The sequence below is a fragment of the Corvus brachyrhynchos genome, unplaced genomic scaffold, assembly GCF_000691975.1.
Source record: "Corvus brachyrhynchos isolate BGI_N302 unplaced genomic scaffold, ASM69197v1 scaffold245, whole genome shotgun sequence".
NCBI lineage: Eukaryota > Metazoa > Chordata > Aves > Passeriformes > Corvidae > Corvus > Corvus brachyrhynchos.
The window spans coordinates 812,827-827,125 of NW_008238988.1; the positions used below are offsets into that span (position 1 = coordinate 812,827).

The window sequence follows — 14,299 nt, forward strand, 5'->3', positions numbered from 1 at the left end:
AAAGAAGATGTAATACCAGAAAGCTCTTCACAGCATGACTAACATCCCCCTGCTTCTCCAATTCAGCTAAGACACTTAAACACTTAAGGTTGAACTTCAACATTACATAGGACCTAAAATTGCCTTTTGTGATTTTATTTTCCTTACTTGTAGTTATACTTCAGTAGATCAATATCCTGAATTCCTGCTTCTGCATGGTAAGTGTCTGTTCTTTAATCTTCTCTTAACACTCCATTCAGATAATCCTGACTGAAAGCAAGCACTTCCCTTCAGGGATGGTAATGAATCTAAATAAAGCCCTATTGTAGAAAAGGACAGTCAGTATTTGTTTCCCACCAATAGGCAGGACTCACTTTGGGAGCACTGCATGGCACAAGGCAGTGAAAAGTCTCATCTGGCAGGGTTTGTCCAGTAGCTTATAGCTGATCCCAGAGGTCCCTTGATCCAGGAAACATAACCCTATATTGCAATAGGTCCAGGCTCCCCTTTGTTTCAGTCTGTTGCTGCATTTGCCACACCAGCCAATGATACAGTGAAGTGTCATGACCCATGGCGTGGCCTCCTTGTCCTGTACCAGCCAAGAGCGAGGGAATCATTTTGTGAACTGCAGCCCAGAGCACCTCGGCTGAGTCTATGACTTTTGTGTACTGAACTATGCTGATGGTTTTCATTACTTATAAATTGTTCTTTGAGCAATGAAAGAAACACCTGTAAATCTATGGATGCAGAACAAATCAATTCCTTAGAGACAACAATCCTCCAACACTATTCTTCCATCCAGATAAATTTGCCCATCTTTATACCAAGGCTTTATGAACTGTGAAGCAAGTAATCATTAGATGTTTTAAGAAAATGGGGAATCAATTCCAGAAACTATTACAGACTCCAGAAAATCACAGAAGTTTGTTACAATCAGGGCATGTAATTCTGCAGTGCTTTCTCCCAAGGCACATAACCCTCTAACACAGCAGCTCCTGATCTGTTCCCCTGCCATCCTCACTTCCACTCTGCAAGGCAGCAAATGTGGTCACACACCCTCACTTGGGAACTGCTTTCCTAGCACTTATTCCTCATGCTGTAACATGTTTCTAGCACCTAAGAGTCACCAGAACCTGCTTTGCAAAGTATTTAGAAATAAAGTCTTAAAGCAATGTCACCCACGGCACAAATTAACACCCAGCAGACTCGGTTGTAACTATTTGCTGCTCTGTTTTGCAGGCAGAAATGGCTGGATGTTAATGTTAGTCCTGGGAAAGGGCATTATGAGATGGTCATTTGGTCCAAGGGACTCACAGATATTTAACATCAGTGGTAGTAGAAATTATTTATCCAAACTGCAGTATAGTCTTGCAGACCCAAATTATTTGGTGGCCCCATTGCAGCAGGGACTCCCTTTCAAGATGATGGCACATGGACAACAGAACTCACCACACAGGGAAGGGCTGGGGCAAAGCAGGGTTCAAACCTCACCAGAAAATCTGCCTCTCCACAGCCAGAGGAGCCTATGTCCTGGAGGTCATGGAGGACAGGGAGATGGGGGACATAAATGGTGACACCAGGGGGTCTTCGTAGTATCCCATATATCCCAATATAGCAAGCAGCTCCTGCTCATAAGCAGAATCCCACTGATTCTGACCCAAAAGACTGATCTATGATTTCAAATTTGCCGAGGCAAGCTCTGTGTACTTACACCCCTAATGTACTCACAAAATCAAGGATCTGCATTCCTTTTCCAGGTAATTCCAGGGCAGGTAATTTCTCAGGTGAAAAGGTAGGTAGAAGAGCAGGGCCATAAGGAACTCATCTAGTTTCTCACTCCTAAGTAGAAGGTGGAATGGTCACTGTGAAGTTTCCAGATTTGCAGACAGAGACACCACCAGACCATTATGTGAAAGAACAAAGTCTCTGCTCAAGGGCTGCATTATACCAAATATTAGCAGAATGGCTGAGACCTATTTGTAGCAAGCACTCCACCCCACACTAAGACTTTGAAGGTTTTTAGAGAATTATTGACAGTCCAATAAAAATGCTGAAGAGTGGATTGAACTGGGTATTACCAGGCCTATTTCCAAGAAACATATTTTCTGCACTTCACCTTCCTTTAGGTAACAGAATAGAAAGCTTTCAAGCAGGTGATAGAATTATTTCTTTGCATGTGTTCAGGACAACATGAATTCAGTGTTGTTTCCCACTGAACTGCACAGCTGAGAGATTTTAAACCTCTAATATTTCCTATTCTGCTTCTCAATCAGAAGAGAGGTCCCTCCACATCCAGCTACACACACACAATTCTCAAAACGAACTCTACATGACATACCTCCTACCAGCTACAGAAGGTAATGTGATGTGAGTCATTCGCTTCTTTCAAAAGCAGAGCAGCATCTGAAAGCATACAGAGGAGAAAAACAGTATTTCCTCAAAAAATTGCTAGTGTCAGCAGAAACAGTTTCTAACTTGTAGAGGCAATGCCTTGCTGATGTGAAATACCAGCAATTACTCACATTTTACATCATCCAACGTCACGTATTCGCATTGTACCCACTTGGACAGCCTATGCAATTTTCTTCCTTTGTCAGCCAGCCTTCTCTCAGGGAGCCTGGCACTGCAATCCTCTTGGAAGATGCTGGTGGTTGGCCAATATATAACATTCAAGGGCACAGTGCTAATTCCAGTCTGAGAATATTGTCTGCCTGGTACATGCTCTCTTCATTGCATACAGTTTCAAAGGGACAGGCAGTGAAATGTGTTTGGCAGGTATCCTGAACTAACTTTCAACTGTTAGAACTACAAACCAGGCTGGGGATGTTGAGAGAAACAGGATATTTCACCTCTAAGGTTGTGTCTGAAGTTGCTCTTTTAGTTGCTAATATAATAAATTGCGACTGTATTATTTAGATCAAAGAGGTTTTAAGTAATGGATGAAAGTCAGCTATACCATGTTGTGAATTTATAAAATTAATAATAATAATAATAATAATAAATCTTTGAAGTGCCTTACACAGATGAATTAATTACTTCACAATACTCTTTGGAGTAGATGAGAATTATTACCTCGTTGTGAGCGATCTGGAAACAGCAACAAAGATGCTGAATGACTTTACGAAAGTCAGACCAAGTTAGTGCCTGAGCTAGCATTCAACACCAGGCATGTCTGGCTCTGTTTTTGTGTTCAGACCACTCATCCACCCTGTTGAAATGACAGCTGGCTTCCTGCTTCATGTGCTTTGTTCAGACATGATCCGCACACAATGGGTGAAAATATTCCCACCCAAATGATCTTGTTTCTTTTTGAGCTAGGCTAGTCGAATTGAAATACCTCTTTAATGTCTTAACACGCATGTCCTGAAAAAGAGCATTTTTTCCTTCCTTGAGGTTTTCATCAGCTGCTGGATTGGAGCTGAAATACAGGGTATGAGCATGCAGCAGTATAATTTTAAATTACTAGCAGCAGTACAAAGAGGTCAACATCCCAGAACATGAAGATATATCTATTTTGGCCTCTAGCTGACACTAAGAAAGTATTTGGGTTGTGGTGAGGCCAAGGTGAGATGTTGCTTTCAAGAATACAGAAGCAAAGAACAAAGGGGCTTGTGGGGGTCCTCTTGCTCTGCTTCCTGCCCCATACGCCCTGTGACACATAAACCCTTCCAGCAGTGTCTCAAGTGGCTTTAGGAAGATTTCAGATGCAAACTGCTCCGTTCCAGAGCTCTTCTTTGGGATCACTGAGGGAAGATCAGGCAGAGGTCACCACAGAGCTCGCACGTCTCCCTGGAGAGTGGCCAGGCAGAGTCAGCAGCATTCCCAAGCCCAGTGGAGCAGCTGAAGCTGCTGAGACACAGACCATGAAAGGTGTCTGCTGTAGCTGTGTGACCAGGAGAGAGGTGAGCAGCCTGGCTCCAGCCGGACAAAAGCTTGGAAAATGCCCAGCAGGGCAGGAGGCAGCAGCGGGCAGGGTGTGAGAGACCCACTGCTGCCACGCTCCACCTGCACCCTGCCCCTGACAAAAGAGCAGGGGGGGATAGTTTGGGTGTTTTTTGGTTTTGCAGGGGTTTTTCCCCTGATGGTTTAAAAGGCCTGATAATGCCCTAATCCACACCTGCCACAGACATTCAAAGCAGAGTTAGGTGCACTTTGTCCTCTGCAGAGTTGTGGTTTCCCTAAAGGTCTGCAGTCCTCCAGTGCCCAGCACTGCAGAGTCATACACAACACCAGGGAACATCACTCTGTGGCCCTCCACCTGTGGACACCTGGGGTGGCACTTGGCCCTCGCATCCAGCAATCCAGCACTGCTGCCCCAGGGTGGGGGGCACATTTTTGACACACAACACACAATTTTAGCTGTCCCTCTGTAGTTCAGCTTGAGATCAGTAAGGGGTAAATGTGTATTTCTCCTTTATTCTATTAGCATGATGTAAGAATTTGTCCTGCAGTTGATGCTTGGGAAAAAAAAAAAAATACTGGACTGATTTTACTTGGAACTGCTGCATTTATCAAGGCCTAAAGCTGCATAATTTGAAACCAAACAGCATTATTTTACCTTGCAGATTCAAGGGTGTTAGTATCAGCTTTCCAGTACCACACACCTCAAGTCGGTTTTATCATCTGCAAGAAAACAGTGTATAGAATGCATGTCATAAATCTATGCTCAATTTCTCAGCCCAACAAAGTATTTATAATGCAAATTCTGTGCATATTGGGCACTTTCCATCATTCTTCAGCCTGCTTTTCCCCCAGATGTTGTTTGTGTGTGCGTTATTTCAACAGAAGTTCTCAAAGGTTGCCAGTGTAAGAAAGAAAAATGTGTATTTGTCATTTTTTGCCTTTCAGGGAAGTTCGCTAAAGAACATCAGTTCTTTGATTGCCAGTGAATCAGTAAAGGCTGAGAAATCAAATGGAAGTGGGCATGAAACAACACATTGCTTTTGAGTTTTTAATAATATTTATGTAATTGTAGAATCTAAGTATCAGGAGAAAGGAAACCTTTGCTTAAAGATGGAATATATTATGCATGTTCCTGATATGCTAAGAACTTTAAATAAACACCAGATAGGCCGTTCAGGGAACACTGGACAAAACTACTAGTAACAGCATTTTACAGCATCTATACATTTTTTAAAATTCCAAACAAAAATATCCCCCGGAAATAAATGAGGTCTGTTATTCCCTTCTTAATTAACAAGAGACTTGCAAACCCTTAACTATTATTTGCAGGTCACCTTTAAAACAAAATGACTCTTATTGCTGAAATCCCTTTGCCTACAAATTTAAACCGAGTGAAACTTTAAGCTTTCCTGTGACTTTTTGCCAGGTACTATTCAGCCAGGCAGCCACAAGGCTCTCACAAATTCTTACGCAATCTAATTTGGTAGTAGAGGCTGGATATGGGACAACAGAATAATTTCAAGTCAGCAGCCCACAGCCCATGCCGTGGTTAGACCACAGAGATGAATATGAGGAAATCATGGCTCTAATCCTTTGACAAAATGTGGTTATTTCAGCTTGCCTGTTCTAGTCTTCAGTTCCAGCTTTCTCATGGTGTTTTACCACTCTTGGATGAAAAGGCCCACACAAATGCTGTACCTTTATGTTATGCACAAGGGATTATGAGCCATGAAAGAAAAATAGGAAAGGTGGTAATCCAGCTTAGCAAGACCTACCAGCGCACCACAGGAAGGAGAAAATTCCACCCCTGTGTCTTCAAAATACATCTCAGCTGTTTCTCACTAATGCAAATGGCTGAATGACTGTCCCCAACCACTGTGCTGGGGCAGCAGGACAGGTCCCTGCCCACCCATGGGGCCTCCTGTGGCCCCTGGGATCTGCTACAGAGGCAAACATCAACAGCAGCAACAGGATGGAGCTGGGAAAGTTGAGGAGGCTCACAGAAAGGGAGTGAAGGGGATAAGGTGACACTGCTTATGGCTTAAAGTGACCATCTGCTGTCCCCTAGAACTGCAGATCCCAGCACGTACCCTCCACTGCAGCCTGCTCTGGGCCCTGGGACTCATGGCCAATGTGCTCTGCTCCTCCCCAGCTCTGCTAAGCATATTCCCTGGGTATCATTTTAGTCCAAACAAGGAAATAATTTTTTTCCATGCGACAACATCTCCACAGCCACTCATTTATGCTTATTGCGGCACTGACAGTCAGGAGCTGCAGAGATTTTCCTGGTTTTCCCAGGACTGGCAGCAGTGAGGGCAGCTGGTTCTGTTTCTTCTGTTATGGGCAGCGACAGCACTCTGAATGTTAAACACTCTTTAGCTTTGGGCTTTACAAGATTTCAAAGTATATCTACCAGGGCACAAGTACGTGGCATGACCTAGGTCCTTACACGAGCAGTCAGCTCAAGATTTGGAAGCTGCACCTGGAAATAACTCCCATATACTAAAGCAGGTCACTTTAGGGCATGAATTTGAGGTTTATAATCTTTGGGATATTATGAAGCATTTGGTTTTTCAAGCAGAGAATCTCTCACACATCATTCACAGCAGGGCAGTGTTGTGTATAGCTGGTATTGCTTGTATTGCACCCAAAATCGGTACAAGTCATGCTGACAAAAGCACTTTTTGCCAATAGAAGTCAAGTCTCCATCAAGGGTGAGTTTTCACATTACAGATAAGCCAGCCTAAGAGCCAGTTGTTAATGGAAGAAGCATTCTTGATCCCATCAAAATTTTCCCATCATTTACCTTTGTGTTGATTCTTTATCTTTGACCCCAGAGCAAGGCGGCTCCCTAAACTGTCAAAAGTAGTCATCCAGCAAAAATAAATGAGAAGCTTTCTGTTGGGTTAGCATTTTACATCAGTTCATGGTGGAGTCAGAGCCAGTGGAGATGTAGATAAATATAAGGGGACGAGGGAAGGACCACACCTTGCAACAGACTGGGTCAACTACAACGTAAGAAAATGTTGCTGCACTACTTTGTACTTTGAAAGGATGAAAATACCTGATCTAAGACTTTTAGACAGGTCAGGTCAGGTCAGTAAGACAGAAGGAACATTTCCTGTGCTCCCACCTCTTAAAAACTGCATCAGTAATTTTTGCAGTAGTTTCTGACTAGGGAAAATACTCCTGAAAGTAACACAGCTGTTCATGACCACGTGGAAGAACAAATGGACAACACAATGTGGGGAAAGAAAATTTCCATAAAGCAACCTGTCCCTAACTTCCCTTATTTCCAAAGCCTTCCAGACACTGCATCTTTTATCTTGTGAGTACTCTTTAGAGGTGTATCCATGCAAACACAATCAGTCCACGGAAGGTAAGCTAGGATTTCAAAACAGCCTGAAAATTCTGCTCTGGCTCTGCTCTCTCCAGCCATCTCTTTCCATTTTTTTATACAATTGCTGTGTGTATGTTGTGTTTCCAGTTGCTATTGCCGCCTGCCAAGTACATATCTATGACTTGGCAGCCAAGTTACATATTTAAGAGGATGAGAGAAGCAGGTTTGGGAACAACCTCAGATCTCATCCATGGCAGCCAGGCAGCACTGTAGAAATAGGCTCAGGGGAAAGGGGAATGTATGGAACCGATGGCTCAGTGGCTCATTTTTAGGGAGTAGGGCTGTCATCAGCCTCAGGAGACCACTGGCCCATCTTGACTCCAGTAAAAGTCATGCTAAAAGAATTGGAAAAAGCAAGGGATGTGTTGCAGATAGCCAGGGCTGCCTGTGTTAGTGTACACTACAGTGTGTAGTGCAGGAAGCAGGGGAGAAAAACCTTCCTCTGTAATGGAAATCTGCTTTAAACAGTCCAAGAAATGCGTAACACTAAGCTCTCTGAAAAAAAAAGCTCCTTGGCATTTCAGTGGAAGATGCCGTAATAGATACATGGCATTTGGCTTTTGCTAATTTATCACCTTCTTTCTGTGGGAATTATATACATCTGAGGGGTAAAAACTAAATAGATAATGTGAAGCACTCAAGATGTGATAGTAACAAGTTCCACAGGCAGCATCCTAAATAATAATTCTTCTTCAGAGCTGGGGCTGAACAGCACACAGTAAATAAGGTGTATGTTGAACCAGGAACTACAACCTTCTTAGAGCTTACACTGCCCATTTTGTGCACTGACTGAGGTAGGTGCCCTACAGAAGAAAAAAAAAAATAAAAAAACCTGTTAGTGCATAATTAAAAACTGGGTTATGAGGCATAAGCACAAAGAAAGCAAGAAACAGGCTTGCTCCAATTGTCATAGTTCTGAACAACTGACCTTGAACCCTTAATAGGCTTCTTTTAGTGTTGTTTCTTGTGGTTTTTGTGCGTCCATGGGCATCCCAGTAGCTGGGAACACTCAACAATATGTATATGTACCCATTCTTTAGGTATATCTAATGTTTAATTTGGATATCACACCCAGAAAATAAACAAATGCATAAACTCAACAAAAATATCACTGACTCACCATCCAGTCATCCACCTCTTCTCTGCCTCTTGTTTCTTCTTGCTGTGTCAAGCCTCTGCCTCCCATACCCACTGTATTAATTTCCTCTGCTTTTCCCAGGGGCAGTTAAATGTCAGCCTTGGTTTCTCTGGGAATATTAGACTCCGTGTGTGCACTGCTGTTTGTATTGGACACACAAGCACAGATTTCAATTTCACAGTAGCTAATACTGCCCATGACTACACCATTGACCTGCCAAGTGCTCTGCCTGCTCATTAAAAACAGGATCATGCTGTATGAATGGAATAAATACTGTCCTTGGGCGAAGTACTGTGAACATTGGTGCAGGTTTTCACTTCAGTTTTGTGCAACATGGAAGCTCCTAATTCCCTTTTTTCAGCAATTTGAACAGTGCATTCCTTGGATAATCCAAAGCAGAGGGCAGTTTGGTAGCTGCACTGTAACTTCTGGAGAGATACCGAGTCCACCTCATGTCTAGCCCCAGCCGTGTCCCAGAACCGGAGCCCTGTGGCCTCACGGCCACATCCACAGCTCCAAACTGGCTGAAGGTGTTCATAGGCAAAAGCAGAATCAGCTTCTGAGTCCACACCGAAGCTCTGAGGGAACTCAGGAGGCAGCGACTGCCTGGCACTGCTTACAGGCAGTCTGATTTTGGAAAGCCAGAAAAACCAGCTGCACGTTCTTTTACTGAACGCCTCGTGCCATTGCTCCCTCTGCATGGTTTTATCAGATGAGATTATTGAACATAAGCAGTTGTCAGCCCTTTTCACACAGCCTTGCACCCCCAACAATCAACCTTTTGTCATTAAAGTGCCTCTGACAGAAAGGAAGAAGTATTAAAATGTACCTCACAGTCAAAAAGTTTTTTCAAAATTTTGTTTTGATTCTGTATTCTGAGGTGCTCAGAAATCTAGGAACCTTACAAAAAAACTTCATAGCCCAGTTTCTAGTTCTTCTCAGGATATAATAACCATCTCCCTGCTATAGAAATAGGGGAAAAAAGATGAAAACTTAATATAGAAGTGCTATAGACAAGATCTTCTCTATTCAATTCTGTGAGCTTTGAAGGAAATTTGAAGGAAATTATGGCAGAGAACTTTTTAGTTTTTAGTGTATTACAGAGACTTTTTAGATTATCAGTATTTTTAAACTAGTTATTTCCCACCTGTAGTGCTGGGGGTAGGACTAAGGACTAGCTACCATCAAATTTCTTTAACCAGGCTGTGTAGGAACATTTGCAAACACAAATGCGAATGAATGAGGTCTTCAGCAGGGAAATAAGGAGTCTTCCAATTGAGAAATAAACGTGGTTTTGAAAGAAATATGTTTACACTTTTAGATACAGCCTGGCAAAAAGAAATGCTGCTTTTATCCATGACATGTGATTGCTAGACTGTCAGTGCAACTGTGCAGCAGCTCTTACAGGGATTGACAGAGAATATTTCATGATGCTTAGCAGTGAATATAGAAAGGCAACCAAGACCTCCTAAATCCAATGAGGTGTCTATAGAATCCTGCCTGAAGTACATAGCATTGCCACTTCTGGAACTGGTTTTGTCTCCTTAATCCTATTCAAAATAGATTTTTACCTGCTGACCTGCAAAAGATTTGGAGCAGTGACATTTTTAACTGCTCCAGCAGGTAAGGTACAGGTGCTGCCAACTGCTACCTAAGCATGGGCAAGAACAAACTCACACTGCTTGGGCCAGGATGCAACAGAAATCTGTCAACTTTTGCAGAGGCCAACATACAAAAAACAATTCCTGAATGGTGGGAGAGAATATCTTCAGCAATGGAAAAGGAGTGAAAATTTCCTGTACTCTTGATTTTCTTTAAGACTACAAAAAAAGTGTTGGCTCTTAGAGGGGAATTTCTCCCCTCTCTGAAATTCCAGGCTGGTGCTGTTATTGGGATGACAAGGGGAACCAGCTTGTCTCTGTCTCCACCCTCTTGATGCAGGAGAGAGTAAAGGCAAACGGGTCATGCAAGGGTGGATCAGGGGGTTTTAATACTGCTGTTTCATATGTGGAAGTGAAATATGTTGTTGCATCTGGAAATGCTGGCCTGCTCAACTCTATAATCATCACGCTGCTGCATGCAAAATCTGCTCTAGAGGCAGGTCTGTGCTATAGGCTTCTGCCTGCATAAATATGTGGAAGAGAGCAGTGCAGAGATGTGATACCTGACCCACATAGGTGTGCTAGAGAAGCTTTACTAGCATAACTTGTTTCGCTGTGGGGTAGGGAGGGGTGATAACTTTCCTGTGATGAACAACTACAGAACGTAATTCTGCTGCTGTAAGAGCATCCACATGCTTTGCTGGTTTAACATCCCAGGATTCCTGTGTGCCAAGGTGCAGAGTACCTGACGTAGCAGAGATTAGACCACTGTGTGCTTTCGAAAGGGACACAGTAAGGGAAACTCATGCCAGGCACAGGGCCAAGGAGGAGAAATGAGGAACACCTTTGAGAAAAGTCCAGTTTGAAATGCTATTACCTTGCACTGCACTGCCAAGACTGAAAAAAACGAGCTATAAGTATGCATGCTGGGTGTAAGCCATGTTTTTTAATGTGATACCTTGCATTTAATGTGAGTGCCAAGACTGGAAATGTGAATTCCCTGAACATTTTTTTCCCTTTCTTCCTGTTCCTCATATTTATCTGCAGGAGTGGCTCACAATGGGGAAAACAAACTTTATGGTGCAGTCCCGACACCCTTCATCTCCTACCTTGGCTGCACCCTACAGAGCCCCAAACCTCCAAGAACCTAAATGACAGGCAGCTCCCAAGAGAAATGCTACCCAGCCTGCAGGGCTCCACGCAGCGCCTCCCGAGAGATAAAAAGGCAGGCTGCTGGGATGTATTCATGCCTGCCTTTAAGATGGTATCACAAGGGATGAGCAGGGCTGCAGCCTGTCTGCAAGTCCTGTGCGCACAACTTCAAACAGACGCTCCGGAGGCGGCGGGGCCGGGCTGACTCACCCGGCCGGCTGGGTGGACGCAGCCTGTCCGAGCACGTCTCAGCTCCCCAGTGGGTTGCCCTCAGACAGCTCTCTTGTCCTCAGCTCCCTCCGAGGGCTCTCACACCGGCACTTTATTTTAGTGATGCTTTCGGCTTTGACTTTTTTTGTCTCTTCCCTCTCCCCTGCAAAGCGACGGTGGGGAATTGCAGGGCGACCTGCACCGCACGCAGGAGGCATGGCTTTGCTTTAGGGATTTAATCCGGGTGATTAAATTCTCCTGTATTAATGACACGGGTGTTCCTCTGTTTGAAATAATGCCATCCAAACTCAATCAGAAAACATATGGAGCTATCAAAAGTTAATACAGGAGTTGCACAGGGCTAGGAAGTTACAAGCACTTTATGCTCTCCCGTATGGGCTTTGTCTTTCTTGCACAGCCTTGTTGCAGCATGGCAAAGTTCAGACACTCAGGGCCAGGATTTTGACAGGAGCAGCTGGCTTTCCTGTGAGTCAGGACAGTGCACAGGATGAGAGACGCTGAGTGCAAAAGCAATGAAACTGCAGATTTTAGACAAGATTACTTTCCTGGCTTTGCCAAATTCATTTGAAATGTGCAACTGCTCCCCGGAACGATATGTACACACCAAATGCACCTATTTGCAAATGAGGAGCAGCATTTGGGAAATTGACTTTATTTCTTTAAGAAACTGGGGAGGGGAGGGGGGAGGATAGAGACCTACTGGAATCAGTGGGAAGTTTCCACTAACAGGATCAGAGTTCACTCTACAGTTAGCACAACATACTGAAAACCAACTTGAATTTATTCCTTGTTTTATAAACTAGACTGAATGAATGCAAGGAATCTAGCTCTGAGCTCTTCAAGTTTTCTGCCTCTTGCGTTCTGGGGGCTTGTTCACATATTTTAAAGGCTACTTTGTGCCTCGAGACTACAAATCTTTTCCCAAGCATGTAAGTCAGCACAAGTTTCCAATCCTTTACATACCCCACACACAACCTTAGGTGTGTCACACCTAAGAACATCTCTTTTGTAGGAAAAAAAGAATACAACTCTCCCAGTGTTAACCTGTTGTTGTCCTCAGCCACTTTCACCATCTGGATGGGGACTCCACAACTCTGGTCTCTTCTCCCTGCCTGCCTCACTGATGAAACAGGCACAGAGCAGCAGTGGCTGAGGTGAAGGAAAGGACAGACAACAGCACAGGCGTGTGACAAACTGTCTGCTGCGTGCATTTAGCTACATTAGCTCTGCAATACACTTAAATAACAAAAAATTGTGTTTAATAACTGGGAAGCGACGCTGAGGAATGCAAACCAAGGGCTGAAAAGTAAAGGAAACTATGTGGCAAGGGCAATTACCAGTTGGTTAATAGAAAAAATAGTTCAACCTGCATTTACAATGAAAATGGGTGCTACCTATGCCTTATTGTCATCCCATAGTAGTGGGATTTTGGTTTGAAAGAGTTTATCTGACAGTACTACCGTTTGCAGCAACAAGTTTTCACTTACAGATAATCTAGTGGCATTCATAAACATATTTACCTATTAGATTCTAGGGGAAAAATAAAGTTAAAAGTCACAGTATCTTCTCATTCCCACGAGTCCTCTATATGTTACAGCCTGGAAATCAAGAGGCTGTGTACCTTGACACAGCCAGGAAAATGCTATGTACCTGAACACCAAGAGCCTGATTGCAGTGTTTGGAGATCTCACTGAAGCCCTCAGCAGGTGCTGAAGTTGCTGCAATCGACTTCTCCAATCTCACTGCGATGGCACTGACATTTACCTGCCAATCACTCAATAGACCTAAAGTGGTTTTGAGTCATTTGCAACAACAGCTATCAAACAAGCTTTTTACACGCCTCACATTCCCCCCTGTGATGACTGTAACCCCTTTCTGTAGCCAGTGAAGAGAAATCCACAGTCAGTCAGTGCCCTGGAAAGCTATCTGAGAGAAATCCATGTAGTAAACCAGCGTTACATCCTTATTGTTGTCTTCCTTCTTGTCACAAAAAGCTTTTTATAGATTTTTTTTTTTTAAATATACAACACTTACAAGCTTAAGGAATCGAAGTCCTAAAAGTTGTTTGCAACGGGGAGAGCTGGCAGGGCAGCACCAACCACGGTTCCCAGGACACCAACACTCCCGACATCCAAACAAGCAACAAACCAAAACACGGCAGCCGATTCCCTTCAGCTGCCCACTGCTCTGCAGTTTTTTCCCTTAAAGGACAAGCCAATCCGAAATGTGCGTGCCATCAGGCTGCTGCAGGAGAGCTCATTAACTCGCAGCGCCTCGGACTCCCAACGCTGCCTGCTAGGATTTTTGCTTTCTTATACAAATGAAGAGCTCTGCAGACAGTTTGCAGCAAAGCCAGACAAGTTTAACTACTACAGATTTTGCCTATTTTATTAAGTTCAGCATAAAAGCTCCTCACTCAGTACTCCCAGCTCTGGGGGTGTCCTTGCCAACTCGACTTTTGATTAAGAGGAGAAAAACACACTCACTGTAAGTATTGAAAGCTCAGCGTGCACACAAGCAACCCAAGAATAACTCAGCACTTTGTACAGCTGTCCACAAACCGGTCTTTATTTTATCAAGCCCCACCACCTGCCAAGCAGGACTATTTCTGTTGTCCTCATTTCCCCGCTTTTCTCTCCCAGCCACACGCACACAAATGCATTCCCAAGCACGGAACTGCAGCCCCTGACACCAGCTGTGGGTAAGAGCAGGTCCTGCCCGAAAACACCAGCACGCAACTCCGGGGAAATTTTCCCTGCTGTCAAAATCCCGGGAGCCACACTCCCACTGCCCCTGCCACGGGGCTGGGGCACTGCAGCACCAGGACACCCCTCCCCAGTGCCCATGCCAAACTGGGCTCCCCTCAGGAAGCCCCCATGCTCTCTCCCACTGCCA

General features: G+C 44.1%; 1 long non-coding RNA gene across 1 annotated transcript in view; it reads right to left on the reverse strand.

The window, feature by feature from the left end:
* LOC108447818 overlaps positions 1-14,285 on the reverse strand; it is a 23,578-nt gene extending 9,293 nt beyond the window's left edge. Inside the window, exons 1-4 of the long non-coding RNA XR_001863510.1 lie at positions 13,439-14,285; positions 4,538-4,602; positions 2,318-2,382; positions 1,708-1,818 (exon numbers count right to left, since the gene is read on the reverse strand). This is a non-coding gene — a long non-coding RNA (uncharacterized LOC108447818). The remainder of the gene's footprint in view (positions 1-1,707; positions 1,819-2,317; positions 2,383-4,537; positions 4,603-13,438) is intronic.
* Positions 14,286-14,299: the final 14 nt, after the last annotated feature.